Here is a 20308-nt window from a genome sequence, read left to right as displayed (position 1 = left end):
CACTGCGACTTCTACGGAAAGGATGACGCCGACTTACCTAACGCTGCTGAACCCCCAAGTGCCGACGGCTTTTCATGGCGACATATTTGAAGACGTGGAAGACTGGCTGGCGGAGTTCGAGCGCGTGGCTGCGTTTAACGAGTGGGACAACAACGCCAAACTCAGGAACGTCTACTTCAGCCTCCAGGATGGCGCTCGCACGTGGTTTGTGAACCGCGAAAGTGCCCTGTCATCATGGACTGAATTGCAGCGCAAGCCACTGGAGACTTACTCCAGCCCCGATCGCCGGGAAAAAGCGGAGCGAGCCCTTCAGTCACGCGTCCAAAAGCCCAACGAGAGCGGCACGATGTACGTGGAGGACATGACGAGTCTCTATCAGCGTGCCGATCCGAGCATGTCGGAAGAGAAGAAGGTGCGTCATCTGATGAGAGGCGTAAAGGAACAGCTCTTTGGCGGTCTTGTTCGGAATACGCCCAAGACTGTCGCGGAGTTCCTCACCGAAGCCACCGCAATGGAGAAGACGCTGCAGCAACGGTCGAACATGTACAACCGACAAGTAAATTCCGCCTGCACTCCGGATACGCCGGTATGCTTCGGGTGCGACATCGCCTTGCTTTGCGAGCTGATCCGCTCAGTAGTTCGCGACGAGCTGCAGAAGCACCACGATACGTCGCCACCGCCATTCAGCTCCCTCGCCAGCGTTGTACGCAACGAAGTACAGCAGGCACTGCTGGCATCTCTTTCCAGCAGTGAAGCGCCACCTCTGCCAAGTGAGTCCCGGCGGTAGACTTACGCGCAAACATTACTGAGCCCCGCCCAAGCTTTCGCACCTACTTATGTTGCGTCGCCAGTCGCGTTCCAATCCGCGCAAGCTGCTCCGACACTCCGCTACCGTACTTCGACGACCGCCGACCGCCCGCGAGGAAATCAGAGGTTTGGCGAGCACCCGACCGACGACCGCTGTGCTACCACTGCGGCGAAGCTGGTCATGTGTATCGGGAGTGCCCCTATCGACGACTCGGTCTGTGGGGTTTTTCCATCAATTCGCCTCGACCTAGGTTTGGCCAGAGGCCTCCCGACATCGCAGAATTCATCGAGCAGCAGCGCAGTCGGGGCACATCGCAGCGGCAGTCAAGCTCACCATCACCGCGGCGATATTTCCCTGCTCGTGATACCACCTCGAGGATGACGCAAGGGCGATCCCCAAGTTCACGCCGGGAGAACTGACGTCAGCGACCTTCCGAGGCGGGGCCGCTGATACTCGACGCGCTGAAGACCTCGTATCGTGCCGACCGCAGAACAACGAGAACACGACGACGCCAGAACCAGTTCCCGCCAACAAGATTTCACTGGACATACCTGTGTTGATCGACGGCAGAAAAATGAGTGCACTTGTAGATACCGGCGCCGATTACTCCATTCTTAGTGGCAAACTGGCGAGGGTTCTGAAAAAAGTTACGTTGCCCTGGAACGGGGCACCAGTTCGCACTGCAGGTGGCCACGTCGTCGCACCACTTGGCTTATGCACGGCGAGAGTAGAGATTCGCGGTGCTGCTTTTCTTGCCACTTGTTTGGTTCTACGCGAGTGTTCCCGCGATTTAATCCTTGGGATGGACTTTCTCCGGGAATATGGCGCCATTATTGACCTCCGCGAGCGCTGCATCACTTGCTCGACGCAAAGGGCAACAACACAGACCGACGCCGTTGGACACAGATCCGCACTTCGCGTTTCGGACGACAGCATCACGATACCGCCGCGTGCGAGTGTTATGGTTCCGGTCAAGTCCGACGAGCTACAAGACGGTGAAGCCATTGTAGAAGGCAACATTTCTATGTTGCTGACCCAAGGTATTTGTATAGCGCGAAGCCTTGTGGAACTTCGTGATAGCCAGACAGCGGTCCTCATTACCAACTTTACCTTTGAGCATCGGCACATTTTTCGTGGCACTGCTGTCGCCTACGCCGAACCATCAACGGACATCGTCGAGTGCTTTGCTTCTGAAGTGGACACAGACGACGGTTCACTCAGAGACATCGATGTAGACTCCGAGCTTACGGACGACCAAAAGAGCGCACTGCAGGAACTTCTGAACGAATTCCGCGCGTGCTTCGCTCGGTCTACCAAGGTGGGCCAAACGCCGATCACGAAGCACCGAATAACGACATCGGCCGACGCACGCCCCATCAAACAACAGCCTTATCGTGTCTCGCCGAAAGAACGTGAGGCAATTCAAGTCCAAGTCAAGGAGATGCTAGATGATGGTGTCATTCAGCCTTCGCACAGTCCGTGGTCGTCTCCGGTCGTTCTGGTCAAGAAAAAAGACGGAACGCTTCGTTTCTGTGTTGATTATCGACGCCTCAACGATGTCACCAAGAAGGACGTGTACCCACTACCACGTATCGATGACTCTTTAGACAGGTTGCGGCGAGCTAAGTATTTTTCGTCTCTCGATCTAAAGAGCGGTTACTGGCAAATTGAGGTAGATGAAGGAGACCGCGAAAAAAACTGCTTTCGTCACTCCAGATGGCCTTTACAAATTCAGGGTACTTCCTTTCGGGCTCTGTTCGGCACCAGCACCCTTCCAGCGAATGATGGACACGGTTCTCGCTGGTCTAAAGTGGAAAACCTGCCTCGTCTACCTCGACGACGTGGTTGTTTTTTCGGCGACACTTGATGACCACCTTAAACGACTGCGGCAAGTTCTCGAAGCCATCCGATCGGCTAACCTTACCCTTAAGCCTCAGAAGTGTCACTTCGGCTACAAGGAGCTTATGTTTCTGGGACATGTGGTCAGCGCGGAAGGCGTTAGCCCCGATCCCGCGAAAACTGCCGCTGTAGCCACGTTTCCAACACCGACCGATAAGAAAGGTGTCCGACGCTTCCTGGGCCTTTGCGCATACTACCGGCGTTTCATCGAAAATTTTTCGAAGATGGCGGAGCCGCTGACTCGACTCACGAGGGACGATGTATCGTTCGTCTGGGCCTCCGAGCAAGAGACTGCTTTCACTGAGCTTCGACAGCGTCTGATGTCAGCACCAGTTCTGGCCCACTTTGACGAGGAGGCGGACACGGAAGTTCATACAGACGCCAGTAACGTCAGTCTTGGTGCGCTGCTTCTACAACGGCAGGAAGGTATTGAAAGAGTGATTGCCTACGCAAGTCGCACACTATCGCGTGCAGAGACCAACTACACCACTACGGAGACAGAGTGTCTTGCCGTCGTATGGGCGCTGGCCAAACTTCGACCGTACCTCTACGGCCGCCCATTCAAAGTTGTAACCGATCATCACTCGTTATATTGGCTTGCAAATTTGCGGGACCCTTCTGGACGACTGGCCCGGTGGAGTCTACGTTTGCAGGAGTACGACGTGACCATCGTGTACAAGTCGGGCCGCATACACGAAGACGCTGACGCACTCTCGCGTGCCCCTACGACACTGCCGACCAAGACATTGAGGACGACGGCGCTTTCCTTGGGGCCGTAAGCGTTACTGATTTGTCCACACGGAAGCGCGCAGACGACTCACTACGACCTATATTCGAACATATGGAAGGACGAAACCCATCAATACCCCGGCACATCGCTCGAGGATTGTCGTCTTTTTGTTTACGACATGGCGTCTTGCATAAGAAGAACTCCGCTGCCACCAAGAATACATACCTTTTGGTCGTTCCAGCAGACCTCCGTGCTGAAGTTTTACTCGCCTGTCATGACGAGCCTCCGTCTGGCCATTTGGATTTTACGCGAACGCTTCATAGAGTGCGCAAATCCTACTACTGGCCGAAACTTGGCGAGTGTGTTAAGCGGTACGTCCAAGCCTGCTGTGAATGCCAGCGCCGAAAGTCGCCAGCTGTGAAGCCTGCGGGATTGCTGAATCCGATTGACCCACCTGGCAAACCTTTCGACCAAGTCGGCATGGATCTTCTGGGCCCGTTTCCACTGTCATCTTCTGGCAACAGGTGGATAATGGTCGCCACAGACTATTTAGCGCGGTATGCTGAGACAAAGGCGTTGCCTCGAGGCACAGCTTCCGAGGTTGCCCAGTTTTTCATACAGAGCATCGTCCTACGACATGGCGCCCCATCGCACGTCATCACAGACTGAGGCAAAGCCTTTACAGCGCAGCTCATTGAAGACGTTTTTAAACTCAGCTGCACAACCCATCGAAGGACAACTGCCTATCATCCCCAGACAAATGGCTTGACCGAACGCTTGAACAAAACGATGACTGACATGCAGTCTATGTAGGTAGACGTACAGCACAAGACGTGGGACGAGATACTCCCATACGTAACGTTTGCCTATAATACTGCTACGCAAGAAACAACACGCTTCACGCCGTTTTACCTTGTTTACGGCCGCGAAGTGCAGACTATCTTAGAAGCAATGCTGCCATGCGACAACATCGATCACCTCGATCTCGCCCAAGATGCCGAACTCTTCGTGCAGCACGCGGAAGAAGCCCGTCAGCTTGCCCGAGTGCACATGAAGAAACAACAGAGCATCGATGCGCAACGTTACAATCTCCGCCATCGACAAGTCGAGTTCCAACCTGGCGACCAAGTTTTGGTCTGGACTCCCGTGCGCCGAAAAGGACTATCCGAGAAGCTTTTGAGTCGCTACTTCGGACCTTACAAAGTGTTGAAGCGAATTAGTGACGTGAATGACGAAGTCCTTCCTGACGGAAGCCAGCCTCCCCGACGTCGACAACCGCAATCTGAGATTGTGCATGTTGTGCGGTTGAAACCGTACCATAGCCCCTAAAATTCGACGTTTTCAGCCGCTTAGGTTAGTTTTTGTTGTTGCTCGTCCCTCAGTGCCTTGTGACTACATCGCACACCACAGTGACTGTGACTATGGCGCATGTGTTCGTCCTAGGCCATCTCGGCGCTCTCACGTCAAGCCTGTATGTTTTCATTCTTTTTTTTTTGAAGAGGGGGTAGTGCGACATGGTGTGGCACAGCAAGGGGACTGAAGAGGAAGAGAACGAGGTTCGTCTCGACATCGCGTGTCAACGGTTAGGGTTCGTGAAGTACAAACCCATGCATCCCCATTCAGCGTGTATACTTCGGCAGGGTATACGCGACAATATCCTGTGTCGGTTTCCAGTTTTGATTTCAAACATCTCCGTCAGAGGGCGTCACTCAGTGCCAAACGCTGTAAGTATACCTGGTGCTTTTACCCTAGCTGGAATAAAGGCATTTTCTATCTGGTCCCCCACTCGAGTAGTCCGGCTCTTTTTTGCGGCTTTTCGCGCCAGGCCGTTAGGCCTCATGCCGTAGGTTCCGCGCACAGCCGCCCCGTCGAAGCTACTACAAGCTGGCGACGAGGCAAACCGTTTCTCCTGCTTGCTCTTTCCGACTTGCCTACGTCCTATTTCGGCGCCGCTACTGTTTCCGGCATGCAAGAGGCCTCTTCCACCTCAGCTTTCCTGCCTTTGCTGCCGGTGTCCAGCATGGCGTTCGCACCCGCCATGCCGCCTTTTCTTGCCCTACCCGGCACTCCTGCGGTACCGTGGCTCAGTCGGTGTGAACGAGCTTCGTTGAAAAGTGCCGCGTAGTGCACATCGTCAGATACTCAGTGATGCAAGTTGGCCTGACTGTTGGTCTCGAACCCTGTTCCCTCAGCACAGCAGGCTGATTTGCTATTCATTCCACCACATACTATCTGGTGACCCAGCTAGGCAGGACAATGCTTGTATACAAAGAAAGCCTGGCCCGGGAAAATAGGTGAAGTTTCTTAAATATGGAATAAAATATACAAAGTACAAACGTTTGCACCAATGGGCTATTCGTAACCGAGTCGCATTGTATCTTGGCTTGTTCTATCAAGGAAACTTGTCGTAACTAGCCTGTCTGTGTATGTTCTATATAGAATAAATATTTCGCCTAACATGCTATGTTCTTCGTTGACACGATTGTTATTTTTTAGTGTGTGTGGATGCAGAAAAGCTGCGCCGGTCAATGTTACCCTTATGCGGTGAAACTATTCAGTTTCGATTAATATTGCAGCATGTATTGACGGTAACTTTAGCTCTAACTTTTCATTCGAATCGCTTGGTATTGTTTGTTTTTTCGTAACATTTAATCCTATTTTTCCAATAACTTTGTGGTCCTTTAGTATCACTAGTTCTAGCAATTGTTTTATGTCTGGTGCTGCCATTAGTGCTGTGTCGGCTTCTATTTGCCGCATAAATATAGAAATGTATCACGAATGTAAGGCTCTACCGTGCGCGACCCCTTAAGACACTGATAAGCGGAAGTGACTAGCTAAACATATCGGTGCATAACTGACGAGAGGTGAGCCGCTCTAGAACTAATTAACTCAGCCGACAGATCTCCTGAATGAGACACTACAGCTTAGTGTCAACTGTCGCATGTGAAAAAGCAGGTTTGATCGAGCTATTTGCGTCTTTCGGTCATACGAGAAATGAGTGTCCTTATCAGCGGGGATACGAGGCCAACAGCTTCTATGTCCGTGATGAGAAAGTTGGCACATGTGCAGCCAATATTCTCAAAACATATGACACGATCATCATTATTTTTGAAGTTATATACAGACTCATCTAAGGTCACTAGACTAAGCCTCGAGTTGTTTGACACGGGCCAATTTGAAGTGACAATCAAGTGTTCTTATCAAGGCTTGCTATGTCCGCATACGGACAGATACATTTGTGCTATTGGACGTACATACCACGGTGACGTCCAAGGGCTGCGCTGTGGACGCGGTACAGTTCGTTCGCGTAACTCAATCACGGCCGGTACTTTGTGTGTCGAATACAAGTCCAAACTTCAAAAGTAAGCTTTATTTAGTGTAACAGATCAAATGCTGACAAGCTTTATCCTTCGGAAAAGAGGTCACGGGGAATTTTTCTCTGCACGTGCAGTAGTTCGTACAGGTATAAAAATGCGAGCTCTATCCACGACTTACTGAGCACTTCTGAACAGAAGACCCTCTGGAAACAACTGAGCGTCAGCCTTTCCGTAAGTGAGAAAACTTCATTTCGCTAAAGTTACAAAGTTGTATGTTATGGGTGAAAAATTTTACATGTCGCCCGTGGAATATAGCACAACTCTACTTTTTGAAGATGGACTAGTCTAAAAAGTCCACATCATTTTCACGGGAAATCAAAATGCACAATCCAGTGATTAACAGTTTGTCGGTAACTAAGCTTTCACTTATTTACGCCTCATGTCACAGCATAAGAAATTTAGGCGCTCAGTTTGCAAGTCATATTCAATTCAAACAAGTTTTGAGGATACGTTACTATTTATGCGTTCCCAAATTGTGAGAAAATTGCATTGGACAACAATTACAAAGTTGATTAGTAAAGTTCTGTAAACTAGTAAACTGTAAACTCGGGTGCCATGCATTTTATTTTGTTATGCAAGCATAGAAAACCTCATGCAATGAGGCTTCCAATGCAATGATTTGATTTGTGTGATATGTCAAAGGCATTGCTTAACAATTTTGTAAAGATTAAAACAATAAAGGTATAGGCAAGCGATATGACCACTTCGGCAATATTTTTTGTTAGGCTTTTATTTCTAATAAAGAATGTCTTGAAAGAACCATTTCTTTTGCACATATTAAAGCACTATAGCATTTGTTACTGTGGACATAGATTTCATTCATTTTTAATGCGAAAGGCTTGTGTGCCTCATAGTAAATCCGTTGTCTGGAGTTATCCAATAATTGAGCGTCCGGCGTTATGGAATCGAAATGCAGGCACAAAAATTTATTGTGCCTCCCACGACCCTTGGTGGAGGTGAACCCACGGCATTTGGTTTTAATTAAGGCAAAGTTAATTAAGGAACTCGAAGCCATGACTTTGGTGGGACCTAATATCAATGGCACCAAAATTCATGGTGCCACCATTGATTGTCGAACCACATATGAACATTGGTTGCAGTCGAAGCCACGACCTTTGTTGTTAATTATAGAGAAGGTAATAATTACACAATAATTTAGAATAAAGTAAATGACGGCACACGAACCCACGAGCTTTGGTGGGAGAAAAGAAGTAATAGGAAGTAACAACGCAGTCGAATGATATTGTCAAGTAATTTAATGAATGTCTCGTGAGAGCATAGGCTTTCGCTTTGTCCAAAAGAGGATGTGCGCGAAGCTGTGCACTCTCTATCTCCTTTCTCTCTTTCCCTCTCTCTATTCGTCATTATACCCTTTCCCTCCCCCAGTGCAGGATACCAAACCGGGCATGCGTCTGGTTAAACTCCCTGCCTTTCCTCTGTTCTATATTTTTTCTCTCTCTGAAGAGGATGAAGGCGAAAGGCTTAATTCAAGTCAATTACTTCCAGCATTTCTTTTGTACAAAAACTGAAGAATGCTACAACAAGCACAAAAACATGCTAAGCTGCAACTTGACTGGGTACTTGCCCCATTACTTGGCAGAAACAAGAGACACAAAAATATATTTGAGTGAAAAAAAATTACAGGTTTTAAATGGTCACGTAAGAAAATGGGAAGAAAAGACACAAATCACATCATATAAAATACTGAAAACATCTGTAGCGACTTCTTTGTTATAGTATGTCACTGTCACTATCACTCACAGAAGATCAGTCTACGGAAGACGCTAAGCACGTGACTTAAAATAATTAGAGACCTCCCTACAAGGAAACCTAAAGAAAGATAAAACAGAATTAAAAGAAACACAACATAAATATTTCAGTTCGTGGAATAGTCTAATCACACAAATCAACGAACACTCTATATGCATTTAATACCACCAGCAATTTAGTAGAAAAGTTTTCCATTTTTCGCGGGTTAGGTTATCTATGTCCATAGTGTCATTTTCCAGATCACTTATAAGGGTAGCTATGAGCGATTTTAAACTGTTTCTTCCATGACATGTTTCTGAAAAGGGAGTCAGCCAAGTGCTTCTATTTCTGAGTGTATAGGGTATGTCGGATGGTTTTGTTACAGCGCGTTATGCAAGAAATGTGGTTTCGTTTTGCTTACGACTCTTGTATTTTAATAGTAAAGTCATACAATAGCTGATAAGGAAGTATGCCATATTTTAGAAACAGATCCTTTGCGTGCGCATCGTGTACTACATTCGCTATATGACGCAGTGCCCTTTTCTGCAGAGTACACATTTTCTGAATGTTCCTACATGAAGTAGTTCCCCATATAAGAGTGCAGTAGTTAATGCGAGTTGCAAAGAGAGCGTTTTAAAGCAATAATTTAATATTGTCCGTCAGTACGTGACGAAGCCTAGAAAGCGCACCACACGCTCGTGATAGACTTGCACATACACGCTGTATGAGCATCCCAGCTTAAGTGTTTGGTGAAGATAACTGCTAGTGTTTTAACCTCAATCATAACAGCTATTGTTTTCACTCCCTAGGTACATATCAAGCGAATGGTTAACTGTTTTTTGACAAGGTGTGAATAAAACGGATTTAGTTTTTTTTAATTATTTCAAGTGAATTTGCTATACTCCAGGTGTGCACTTTTTGAAGCGTTGAATTTGCTAAGCGAGAGAGCTCCTGAACATCGTGTGCTTGGACGAATATGCTTGAGTCATCGGGAAAAATACCGAACTGCGCATTGTTACTAACTTTTACAATACCATTTATACATAGGTTAAGTAAGATCGGCCCTAATATGCTCCCCTGGTAGAGCCCTGCAACAATATCTTCTAAAGAGTAAAGCTGATTCGTGATTGCTACTGCCTGCTTCCTATGCTTTAAGTATGATTGTAGAAGAGAAAGAGGTAGGTGACAAAACCCACAATATTGTAATTTAGCAAACAAGGTTCGATGACTTATTCTATCGAAAGCCTTGGAGAAGTTCACATAGAAGTCTAGCGTTAATTTCGTTAATTCAAAACCTTGTAATTTTACTTCTTTCTGCGTTAGCAAAGCGAGGTCTGTGGACATGCACGGGTGGAAACCGAACTGTTGCGGTGATATCAGAGAGTGTTTTTCGTAGAACGAAGTGATTATTTTACCAATTACTTTTTCCTAACCCTTAGAAAAAACAGGGAGAACAGAAACGGGTCGATAATATAAAAATAGTTTTTGTGCCCCGCTCTTGTATAAAACTCATTTGCGCGTGCTGCATTTTTTCAGGAAAAATGCCCGTAGAAAGAGAAATGTTATATATTAGGTTAAACTCGTGGAGAAAAAAGTCAAGTATATACTTTATTGGCCGTATTTGAAGACCGTGAATATCTCGAGCTTTACTTTTCTTTAGGCTTGAGAATATGGAATAAATTTCCTCGGGTGTAGACGGAGAAAAATTGCGGAGTGAATGTTAGGATCATTTAAAAAGCTCATAGCTGCATTGTTGTAGACGCCTGATACTAAATTAGTAAAGTAGGTATTAAATCGGTCACCTAGGTCCCGGCCCTTCATAAGCCTATTATCGGATTAAAGCTGTAGCTCATTGAACCTACTACTACGATTCAAGAGCTTGTTAAGTTCGCGTCATGAAGCTTCCCCCCGACCGGCACATTGTAAAAACAAGTTTTCGTAATACAAGTTTTTTTGTACTGTGCAAATACTTTGTTACATAATTTCAAAATTTTGTAAATGAGGCCAGATCAGTAGGGTCCCGTGTACGTATGAACTTTGAATACATTGCATTCTTTTTTGTATAAATTCCATGCATTAAACTGTAAGCCATGGCTTCCTGATTTTGTTACGCTTGCGTATCGTTCTATGTCTAAAGGAGTTGTCATATGCGTCTCTAAAAATTTCCATAACATTTACATAAGCCTCGTCAGCATCTGTGCGTTAAAATGCTGGTGTCCAATCTATGTTGTCTATTTCCTGACGAAACATATCCAGTGTTCTTGTGTTAATATTATGAATAATAAATGTATCGGGATTATCTGTTCCCCTTCTTTGTAATTCATTTTGTTTGCAAAACATAAATATGAGCAAGTGATCGCTCATATCTGCGGCAATGACGCCCGACGCAATGTGCCTGTCTGCGTAACTGGTTATAAACAAGTCCAAAAGTGTTTCTGAAACGCAGCTAATGTGCGTGGATTCTGATATGACGTTCATACAGTCAAACGAAGTAAGTGACAGTTGTACCTCACGGGAATGAGAGGTGAGTTGTAGAATACTGATATTACAGTCACCGCCTATTACCAAGTCTAGCTTATTAGAAGAGGAAAACTCGAGTAGTTTTCTAGGAAACCAAGAAGCCTCCCAATATTTCCACCAGAAGGGCGATAGACAGCTCCAAAAATATGTTTTGCGCATTGGACGGCTAGTGTTTCGTAATCATCAGTAATGCTAGAAAAGTCACTAATATTAAAACATTAGAGTTTAGTGGATTCAACTCGCGTTATGCGCCCACCTCGTCGGTGCTCTCTATTTAAAAAGAGCGTGTTAAAACCAAGTAAATGCAACAAATCTATATCAGAAACGTACCAAGTTTCTGTTATCATGATCACATGAAAATCTACGTGGAATGAAGAAAGAAGCGCTGTTGGGATGTCACATTCGTTTACTGTGGATTTCGCATTACAGTGTAGAAAACCTAGATAATCGCGTGCGAAAGGGCATACTACATTTTTTTCTGTCAGTCATTGTAAGCCGCCAGACGGTGTTAACTGTTTACTCCATTTTGTCCATGTCATTTTCGCAGGCGATCCGAATCACGTGAGACGTTCCTGTTTTTCTAGCGAACACCTTCCCTCCCTTCGTCCAAACAAATTTCCAGTTCAGTGCTTTCTTTTTTGCAATAGTCATCCCAAGCAGCTTCTTTTAACTGGGGACACAAGAACGCGGGTTATATCACGCTATATCCTAGATCTTGTGTAGTGAACATCGTTTTTCATGCCTTCTGAAAGACTGGATCACGCTTTGTTTGGCGAATGAAAGCTACAAAAATATCATGGCTTGCATTGTCCTTTTGATTTGGAGTACGCTGACACACTTCAATGTCCTGCTCGCTTAGCGATACGCCAATCGTATCGCCAATCTTGCTAAGTACTTCCGCAAGATTTTCATTCTTTGACAACGGGATTCCCTTGATTTCTATATTTCTATTTATAGAGTACTGGTCCTGAGCCACTATTTGCAATGTTGTTTCATGGGCTTGCTTTTGTAGAACGTGAAGCTCACGTTTGAGTGGCTCCTGCATGGCTTGGAGATCTGCATTTTCTTTCCTTGTGTTTTCACATTCTTTCTTTAGGCTTTCATATTCCTTGCTGGCAAATTCCAAGCTGTTCCTTAACTCTCTTATCTCTTTCCGAAATCCACGTTTTAGATCAGCCATCTCTCGTTTGAAGTCATGTCGCCTCCCGTCACAGTAGTTGCTCAGGGCCACAGCTCGAAATAGACTTACAGCGACAAATGATTACAGCAGCAAAAGGTAAATGGCAGCAGAGCCAGCAAGAAGACGAGTAACCAAAAAAAAAAAATAATTGTTTCACCAAACGTGTGAATGCAATTAGATTCTTAGCGACTGCTCTGCCCACCGCACCCGCCGTGGTTGCTCAGTGGCTATGGTGTTGGGCTGCTGAGCACGAGGTCGCGGGATCGAATCCCGGCCACGGCCGCCGCATTTCGATGGGGGCGAAATGCGAAAACACCCGTGTACTTAGATTTAGGTGCACGTTAAAGAACCCCAGGTGGTCTAAATTTCCGGAGTCCCCCACTACGGCGTGCCTCATAATCAGAAAGTGGTTTTGGCACGTAAAACCCCACAGCTTAACCTAACTTCACTGCCCACCGCCTCTGCTGCCAAGTGTCCGAAAAGGCGATTGGACCGTTGTTTTATCGGGTCCAGCACGTGACGTCAGACACACGTGGTCTTGAAAGTAGGCTGTCGGTCTTTCGCTGCAGTAGTCGGTGCAGATACGCTCAGCCAGCCGTAGTGCGGGTCCTCATTGCGTTCCACAGTCCACGGCTGCCGATCTACAGATGGCTTCAAGGGTCACCCAAACCTGTGAATGCAAGTAGAGATTCTTAGCGACTGCTCTGCCCGCCACCTCGGATGTCATGTTCGTGGGTCAAAAATCAGATGATCGCTGTTGTGGCACTAAAATTTAGGGCACCAAAATTCATAGGGAGTCATACCCTCGGCCTTTGGTAGGAGTTGAACCCATAACCAGCGGTGTTATTTAAGACAAAGTAAATCAGGTACAGGTAATTAAGATAGTGTTAATTAAGGCAATTGAACCCACGACCTCTGGTGGTAGTTGAGCTTACTTGGATATATCGGCGAACCGGCCATATCTGGAAGTTGGATTCTAATTGAGATCGTGAAGGTCTAAAGTAGAACACACGACCTTTGGGCGGAGACGACCTCACGACCTGTGATGTTAATTTAGGCGAAGTTACTTAAAGCACTCGAGCCCTCGACCCAACATGGAGATGCGGAAGAACCAGCCATATCTCGAAGTTTGATTTTAATTGACATCGTGAAGGTTGACAATCGAATCCATTACCTTGGTGCTAATAAAGACAGTTAATTAAGGCAGGTAATTAGTATAGAGATGATAAGGCACGCAAAGCCATGACGTTCGGTGGAAGTCGAACTCGCGACCTTTGGTGCTAATTAGGGTGAAGCTGATAAAGGAACCATTAATTAAGGTACAGTTCATTAAGGCAAGCGAATACACAACTTTTAGTGGGAAAAAACGAGTAATAGCAAGTAACAACGCATTCAAGATTCATTTATTTCTTCAAGATAAAAAGGCCTGGGACAGAAAAGCTGCCTTGAAGCAGCTTGATGGGGTCCGGGGCCCATTTGCAAAATGGCAGCAGTGAAGGGAAAAAATACAATTTCACATACATCATGAATCAAGGAAGCGTACACAATGCAGAATTACAATTAAACTTAATGTAAGACAAAGGTAAAATTCAAAATACATTGCACTGAGAAGGAAAACAATCATAAAACAACGGTATAGCTGGAACAGAAGGTTGAAAACATAATTGTAATTCAAGTTCAAACACAATGCATAGCAGTATTTTTCCTTTTATACCGTTGCAAAAAATATATAAAAATACCCTAATTTGGGTTTGAGCCCATCACATGCTAAAAAAAATTGCTGCACAATTGTTTTTTTGCTGTTTGGGTTCATATTTTCTGGGTACAATTTGTTTGTGTTATTGGTGTTCTGAACCATGAAACGCGACATTTGGGAGCCATACGTTGCGCTAAGTCGGGGTAGATGTCATGTCCGTTTGCGTCTGGTGTGCGTTTGTGTCACCGATCAGAGTTGGATTATGAACAGAGCCCGAGGTAAGCTCAAGTTATTCAGGGCCCGAAGTATGGCAAATGACACTAGCTGATGGATGGGAGATATTTTATGTTTAATAAACAGTGGTCTGGTATGAGCTAGGTAATCTGAGCCAGAAATTATGCGGATAGCTTTTTTTTTTTGCAGTAGTAGTAGTTGGTTTAGATTGACGCGAGCCGCAGTTCCCCACGCAAGATGACAGTTGCTTGTTTCAGAAGGAAATAATGAATTTTATATTAATTGTTTAGCTTTCACGGGAAGCAAGTCGCGACCTCGTGAAACAGCTCCTAGGGATTTTGTCAAGTTTAAAGAAAGATAACGGGAGTGATCAGCCCATTTAAGGTGCTCGTCAAATATTACGCCAGGAGATTTATATTTACTTACGATTTCGATGGCGTAGTTTCCAATAAGCAGAGGGATGGATATCGTAACATTCCGATTTATTGAATGAAAAATAACCGCCTTTGTTTTATTACAATTAATCTTAAGCTGTTTACATGCGACCAGTTATGGAGGATTTCTAATATGACGTTCGCTTCAAGCAGGAGTTCATTCGATGAATTTTCAGATAAAAATGAACTAGTGTCGTCGGCATATATCATAAATTTAGCTTTTTTGGAGAGATGAACGACATCGTTTATATATACGTTAAAAAGGAACAGACCTAAGGTGCTGCCCTGCGATACTCCGCATCTTACATATTGAAAACTGGGGCTACAACGATCGGCACATACAGATTGCTGCCGTTTTTCAACGTATGACTTTATCAGCTTAAGCGCATTGCCTCTTATAACGTATGCATAAAGCTTATATAAAGGAATGTTATGATTAATATAGTCAAATGCTTTGCTGAAATCAACAAAAATGCCCAGTGTTAGAAGTTTCTTTCCAACATATTGCAAAATTAGTTCTTTTGGTTTCAGTTGCACAGATTCTGTAGATAAGCCTTGTCTAAAGCCAAATTGCGAATGTGTAAACAGGCGATTATCATTAAATTTCCAAACGCTTAAGCAAAACGTTTTCTAGTTGTTTCGAGAAAATTGGCAGAATCGATACTGGTCGATACTTTCTCGTCTTGTGTCGTCCCAGATTTATGGTATTACTCTGTCTGGGAAGGCAGAGGAGGATGTCGATAGGTAAAATACATACAATAAGTGAGGTGCAAAAAGGTCAGCTACAAATTTAATTGGTCTTACTGACAGACCCTATGCGTGAAGGCAGGAGCTATTCTTTAGGGTCATTAGTGGGGCAAAAACTTCTAATGGGTGGGTAGGGTGCAGGAAAAAGGAGTAAGGTGTCTGTACAGAAATTAGGCAGGCAGTATCTTTGTTGTAGTGTGTAGTAAGTTTGTAGTGTAGTGTAATTTTGTTGTAGTGTTTATTAGAGCTATCCGCTAGTTCCGTACCCATTAAGGTTAAACCGTTTATTGTAAGACCTCCTATAGAATTGTAGGGCTTGGGCGTGTTAATGATTGCGTTTATTGTTTACTAAACTCATTTCATATCACAGCGGCCGTCTTTTTCAAATATATTTGTATAATATTGCTTACGCGCCTTACGCAACTCACTGTTTATTTCTGCATTGTTCAAAGGCAGTCAAGTCGGCCAAATCTCGGCTGGATAAAAAAATTTGATACTGCTTGCCTTTCTTTCTTATCTGTTTATAAAGAGAAGGCGTAATCTATGGTTCTCAATTGTTTTTAAAATGGCACTTTGTGGACCATGGGAAACATGCATCAAATATTTCACAAAATTTATTTATAAATATATTGTACGCTCTATCTGCATAGCCATAAGTATAAATTTCGGACCAGTCAGCACTGTTTATCATTTCTCTAAATTTATTAAGATTTGTGTCAATAATTGACTGATAGGTAGTAAGGGCTTTTCTAGTGAATGTTGAAAGTCTTTGTACTACCGACACAAAAATTGGACAGTGGTCGCTAAGGTCAGAGGACAATGTACCGGCACATTCGACAGTAGTGTCTGCGTTCATGACGTATAAATCTATAGTTGTCTAGCTGGAAGCAGTAATTCTTGTGGAAGACACTATCAAGTTTGTAAAACCGAATTCGAATGAAAATGTCAAGTAATCTAACAAATTTCTCCTGAGCGCTGAAGCTTTCGCCTTCATCCACTTTAATGAATACTAAAGGAACTGTTAACTTTTTTTCATCCAGTGACCAACCAATAGCAAGAGCAAAAATGAGACAGCGCATTGCTTCTTAACACCGAATTTCACTTCCGAACAAACTGAGCAAGTAGGCTATTCCCAGCGGTATATTAAGGACCCCTTTGTATGTGAAATGCTTTAATCTTCAAAACAACCGAATTGCGCGCTAGATAGTACTGCATAACTTGAGGTACGACAAAGAGTACACGTGGGACAAATCTTCGTCTCCTCTGTCGTCCTGCGTGCCGAATAGCACTACACGTCAAGTTTTAACATTGATAATCTGGAGATAATCGTAAGTTGAATATTTCGAATCACAACTGCAATCCGCCTAAACTTATCGCGAATTAGAGGGTTGCACGCGATGCAAAATACGCCGACGAAGGGCAGTGAAAACTGGACAGAGAACCTCTGCTTTCTCGGTCCTCGTCCTGCGTCTCTTAGTGTTGCTTGGAAGATTTCTAAATATGAATGCAAACCATGTTGCACCCCTTCTGGTACTTGCGAAATTAATTTTAGAGCGCAGCCATTAGGCATCGGTTCCTCCGGCGAGGGTCGGCGTAACCGGGTGTACGAAATACAGCGAAGGATGAAAGAGTGAACTCGGAGCGCAGCGGGGAGTGAAATAGGCGAAGAGAAAAGCGGAAGAGAAGGGTATGGCGAAAGTGTGAGAAGAAAAGCGTAGCGCGGCGACGATAGCTACGAGATGGCGCCAGAGTACCGTGCGTCGTCTGGGAGGTTTCTTTTGGTAAGGCTGCTGTGAAAAGCGCCCACGCGTCATCCACACGCTGGCTTTCGCGATCTTTTGTTGGAAACTTCGCCCCGTCTGCAACGTGACGCACGAGAGAGATTATCCGCGCCAGCCATTAAATCGCGAAATAAAAACACTTGCGGGGCAGTGCTCAAATTTCGCATTAAGGAGTATCGTAGTCGGTGAATTTCCGACTGCTTCGCTATACCAGAAAATAACATCAATCTCTTAATAACAGTCAGTAAGCGTGTCATTGAGGATAAACAATTCTCTAAATTACATACCGTTATTGACGAATGTTGCCTACAGGCAACATAGCGGAAAAATATCGCTTTCTGAGTTTCAATATTCGGTAGAAAATTTCTGGCTACGCGTTTTCGGCCAGCACTGAACTACAGGCTACAAGCTTCATTTGTTGTTTTAGAGCAACGCAGGACGAGAAAGAACAACTTTGGCGCGTGGCGCGCTATCTTTCGCGAGCAAAGCCAAAAAGACTGATCTGTACTAAGTGTGATCAGTGGTCAGGGGAGACAGACCGATGCGAGATCTCTGCCTGCAGTGGTATCACACATGTGTTGAAAAGCAAATGAAATGTACACATATGATGGAAATATGATGAGATCTGTCTGCAGCAATTACAAATGACACCATAAGTGGCCTGGGATAAAGCCCACTTTCAGTTTTCTGCCTACTATTTTCTGAGTATTGTTGAAGTAACTCCCACGAAATATTTCTTATATTCGTAGATTACGCATACTATAGATGCGTTTTGCACATTTAGATGAGAAATACACATGTTTTGTGCAAACAAAAGTGCCGCCATTAATGGCATATTGTGCTTTGCTACTTTCAGATTTTTTCAACGCTCATACTTTGCACTACAGGTCTAAAAAAAGGAAAACAGTTTGACATTTATTTATCCGCCTAACTCTTAGGCAAACTTTATTTTAAGAAGATCATTAAGTTAGACTATGTAAGCTAATGGTGTAAGAAATCAGAGGACTCTCGCTATTGTGTAAGATGTTACAAGTTTTACTTGCCCCCCGCCGGTTGTTCGTGTAGGTTTGTTACCACTGAATTTGACACATGCACAAGCCACTATGCGTGTATAGAGCTACTTTGACTCATTCAGGGCATGTGCTTATACATAAATGAAATTTTTATTGCTAGAAGATTCTTGTATGCTAACCTAAATGGAAAATGCATGAAAAGACTAAACAACACGTCACCTGCTGCGAACAATTTAGAAAAATGTGACATATGATGAAGGCAAGTTCTACTGCTCAGTTTGATGCCGGATGGTGCACATGATGCGTGACGTAAGCTGCGATGGTATCTCAACGCTTTTTGAAAAATCATGGTAAGTGATAGTTTTTTCGCACATGGAATAGAACGCCCATTTTCTGCCTGCTTTTGTCATTGCTTTTAATTATGCGTGAAGCTAGACTAAAGTGGTGCTATGCTGGAAAGTAGTGTAAGTGGTAGACACATCGACATTATAGAATATGAATTCAGAAATTAAGCCACCCTGAGAAATTTCTGGTTATTTCTTTTGATGCACAGCATTACCAAAAAAAAGCATGCAGCTGAAAGTGATCCTGGTGGGCTTGGCAATCTTTGGTCTTATTCTGGCAGGTGAGTTGCCTTGCATTTGAAGTTGAGTTTAGTACTGAATACGGAATCACACTGCCCTCGCAATTTGCCGTGTGCCTCATGAGTCATGAGTGTATGTATGTAGTCATGAGTGTATGTTCAAAATCTCGGCAGCATTGGTATATAGTGAAAAGTAAACGAAAGCTTGAATTGTACGTGAATTTTCGTTACATTTGAAACACCTTTCTTCACTTCTAGATATTTCTTGATTGTTTCTAATGCTGCTATGTTCATGTGTGCATTGACCCACAAGCTAGTTATCGCCACCATTACCAGCGTATTGTGTGTTCCTTGCCGAACGTAGTCACCTGGCATAGAGACCTGCCGTTATTTATGCCACGCTCCAACTGAACAAATTTGGCGCACTAGTGCTTGCGATTGTATACCGCATTGCTCTGCACTCCCATTCCTTTCGCAGCGATTGCTTTACTGTAAAAGCCCATGCCTACAGACATGAAATTAAATACATTTATGCCGGTCAGTCCCACTAAAAGCTGAAACCAAGGTATCTATTTCGTGGTTTCATCGTTCGCGCAATTCCTACATGAATATTTATCTTGGTACGTCTTAGTTCTTGAATGTGTTTGTACAGTTCGTCATCTGCATTTTTCCCCAGAGAGCAATGCCATGCCGGCCAGCAGCTCCAGTGATGCCGAGGCCAGGGCTGAAGCCGAGACTGCTGAGCGTGCCGAGCAGAGCAGCGCCGAGGAGGCACGCATCAGCGAGGGATGCTTGGCTTCCCTGTGCGGGTAACAACCTGACGCAAGAGAGTGACGCCTTCTAAAGATAGTCTCTCGCAAAAAAAAAACCTTGAATATTTCAAAAGAAGTATAAGCACTGCCCAGCGCTCCACACCATGCTCCAATGCCGAATATTAGAGCTTGCGGATGGCTGTTGCGCATGGCAGTTGCGCATGCTTTTGTACTTAATAAAGCTCCATTTAAATATCTAAGCTTGGCCTTCAGTGTTTATAAATCATTGATGCTGAAAGCATTGCCCACTTGATGTGCCCGCTGAAGCCCTACCTGCGGCCAGAAGGAAGACCTCGCAGATGATCTAGCGACTCTTCAGAACAATTGATTTAAAACAGGTGATGCAAGCCATCTTCCGCACTAATGGAGGAAATAAGATGAAGGACTCACAGGAGGATAGAAATATTAATTCACCAGCAGCGGGCCAACGAGGGATACTTCAGCTATGTACCAGCTCTTTGGAAATGCAAGCTGTCTTCGGCGTCCACTTGTCGAAGCAATGCTAAAGAAGAAGAAAATAAACTGTTAAAAATAATGGTCTGGCAGTATTGGTTGCGGTGGCCTCAGGGCGCGGCTCGAAGTATTTGGACTTGTGCTGAAGCTTTTCTTATACCCCCACTCTTAATCAGTTCTCGCCAACGCGCAGCATACCACAGTGAATGTATCGCACCTTTCACTCGGTTTCAATAGAGAGAGGCAAATATAAGAACAAGGCAAAGAGGTCATTTGAAGTAAAGAAAAACAT

The 20308-nt window shown here is 44.8% G+C and overlaps 1 long non-coding RNA gene across 1 annotated transcript; it reads left to right on the top strand.

The window, feature by feature from the left end:
* Window positions 1-6923: 6923 nt before the first annotated feature.
* LOC129384297 (uncharacterized) lies at window positions 6924-19763 on the top strand. The gene is made up of 3 exons (XR_008612029.2): window positions 6924-6985; window positions 18722-18793; window positions 19428-19763. It is a non-coding gene; the product is annotated as an uncharacterized lncRNA (long non-coding RNA).
* Window positions 19764-20308: the final 545 nt, after the last annotated feature.

This window comes from Dermacentor andersoni, chromosome 3 (genome assembly GCF_023375885.2).
Source record: "Dermacentor andersoni chromosome 3, qqDerAnde1_hic_scaffold, whole genome shotgun sequence".
NCBI classification, from domain to species: domain Eukaryota; kingdom Metazoa; phylum Arthropoda; class Arachnida; order Ixodida; family Ixodidae; genus Dermacentor; species Dermacentor andersoni.
Note: the sequence above shows the minus strand (reverse complement) of the source record. Positions and strands in the feature narration are given on the sequence as shown.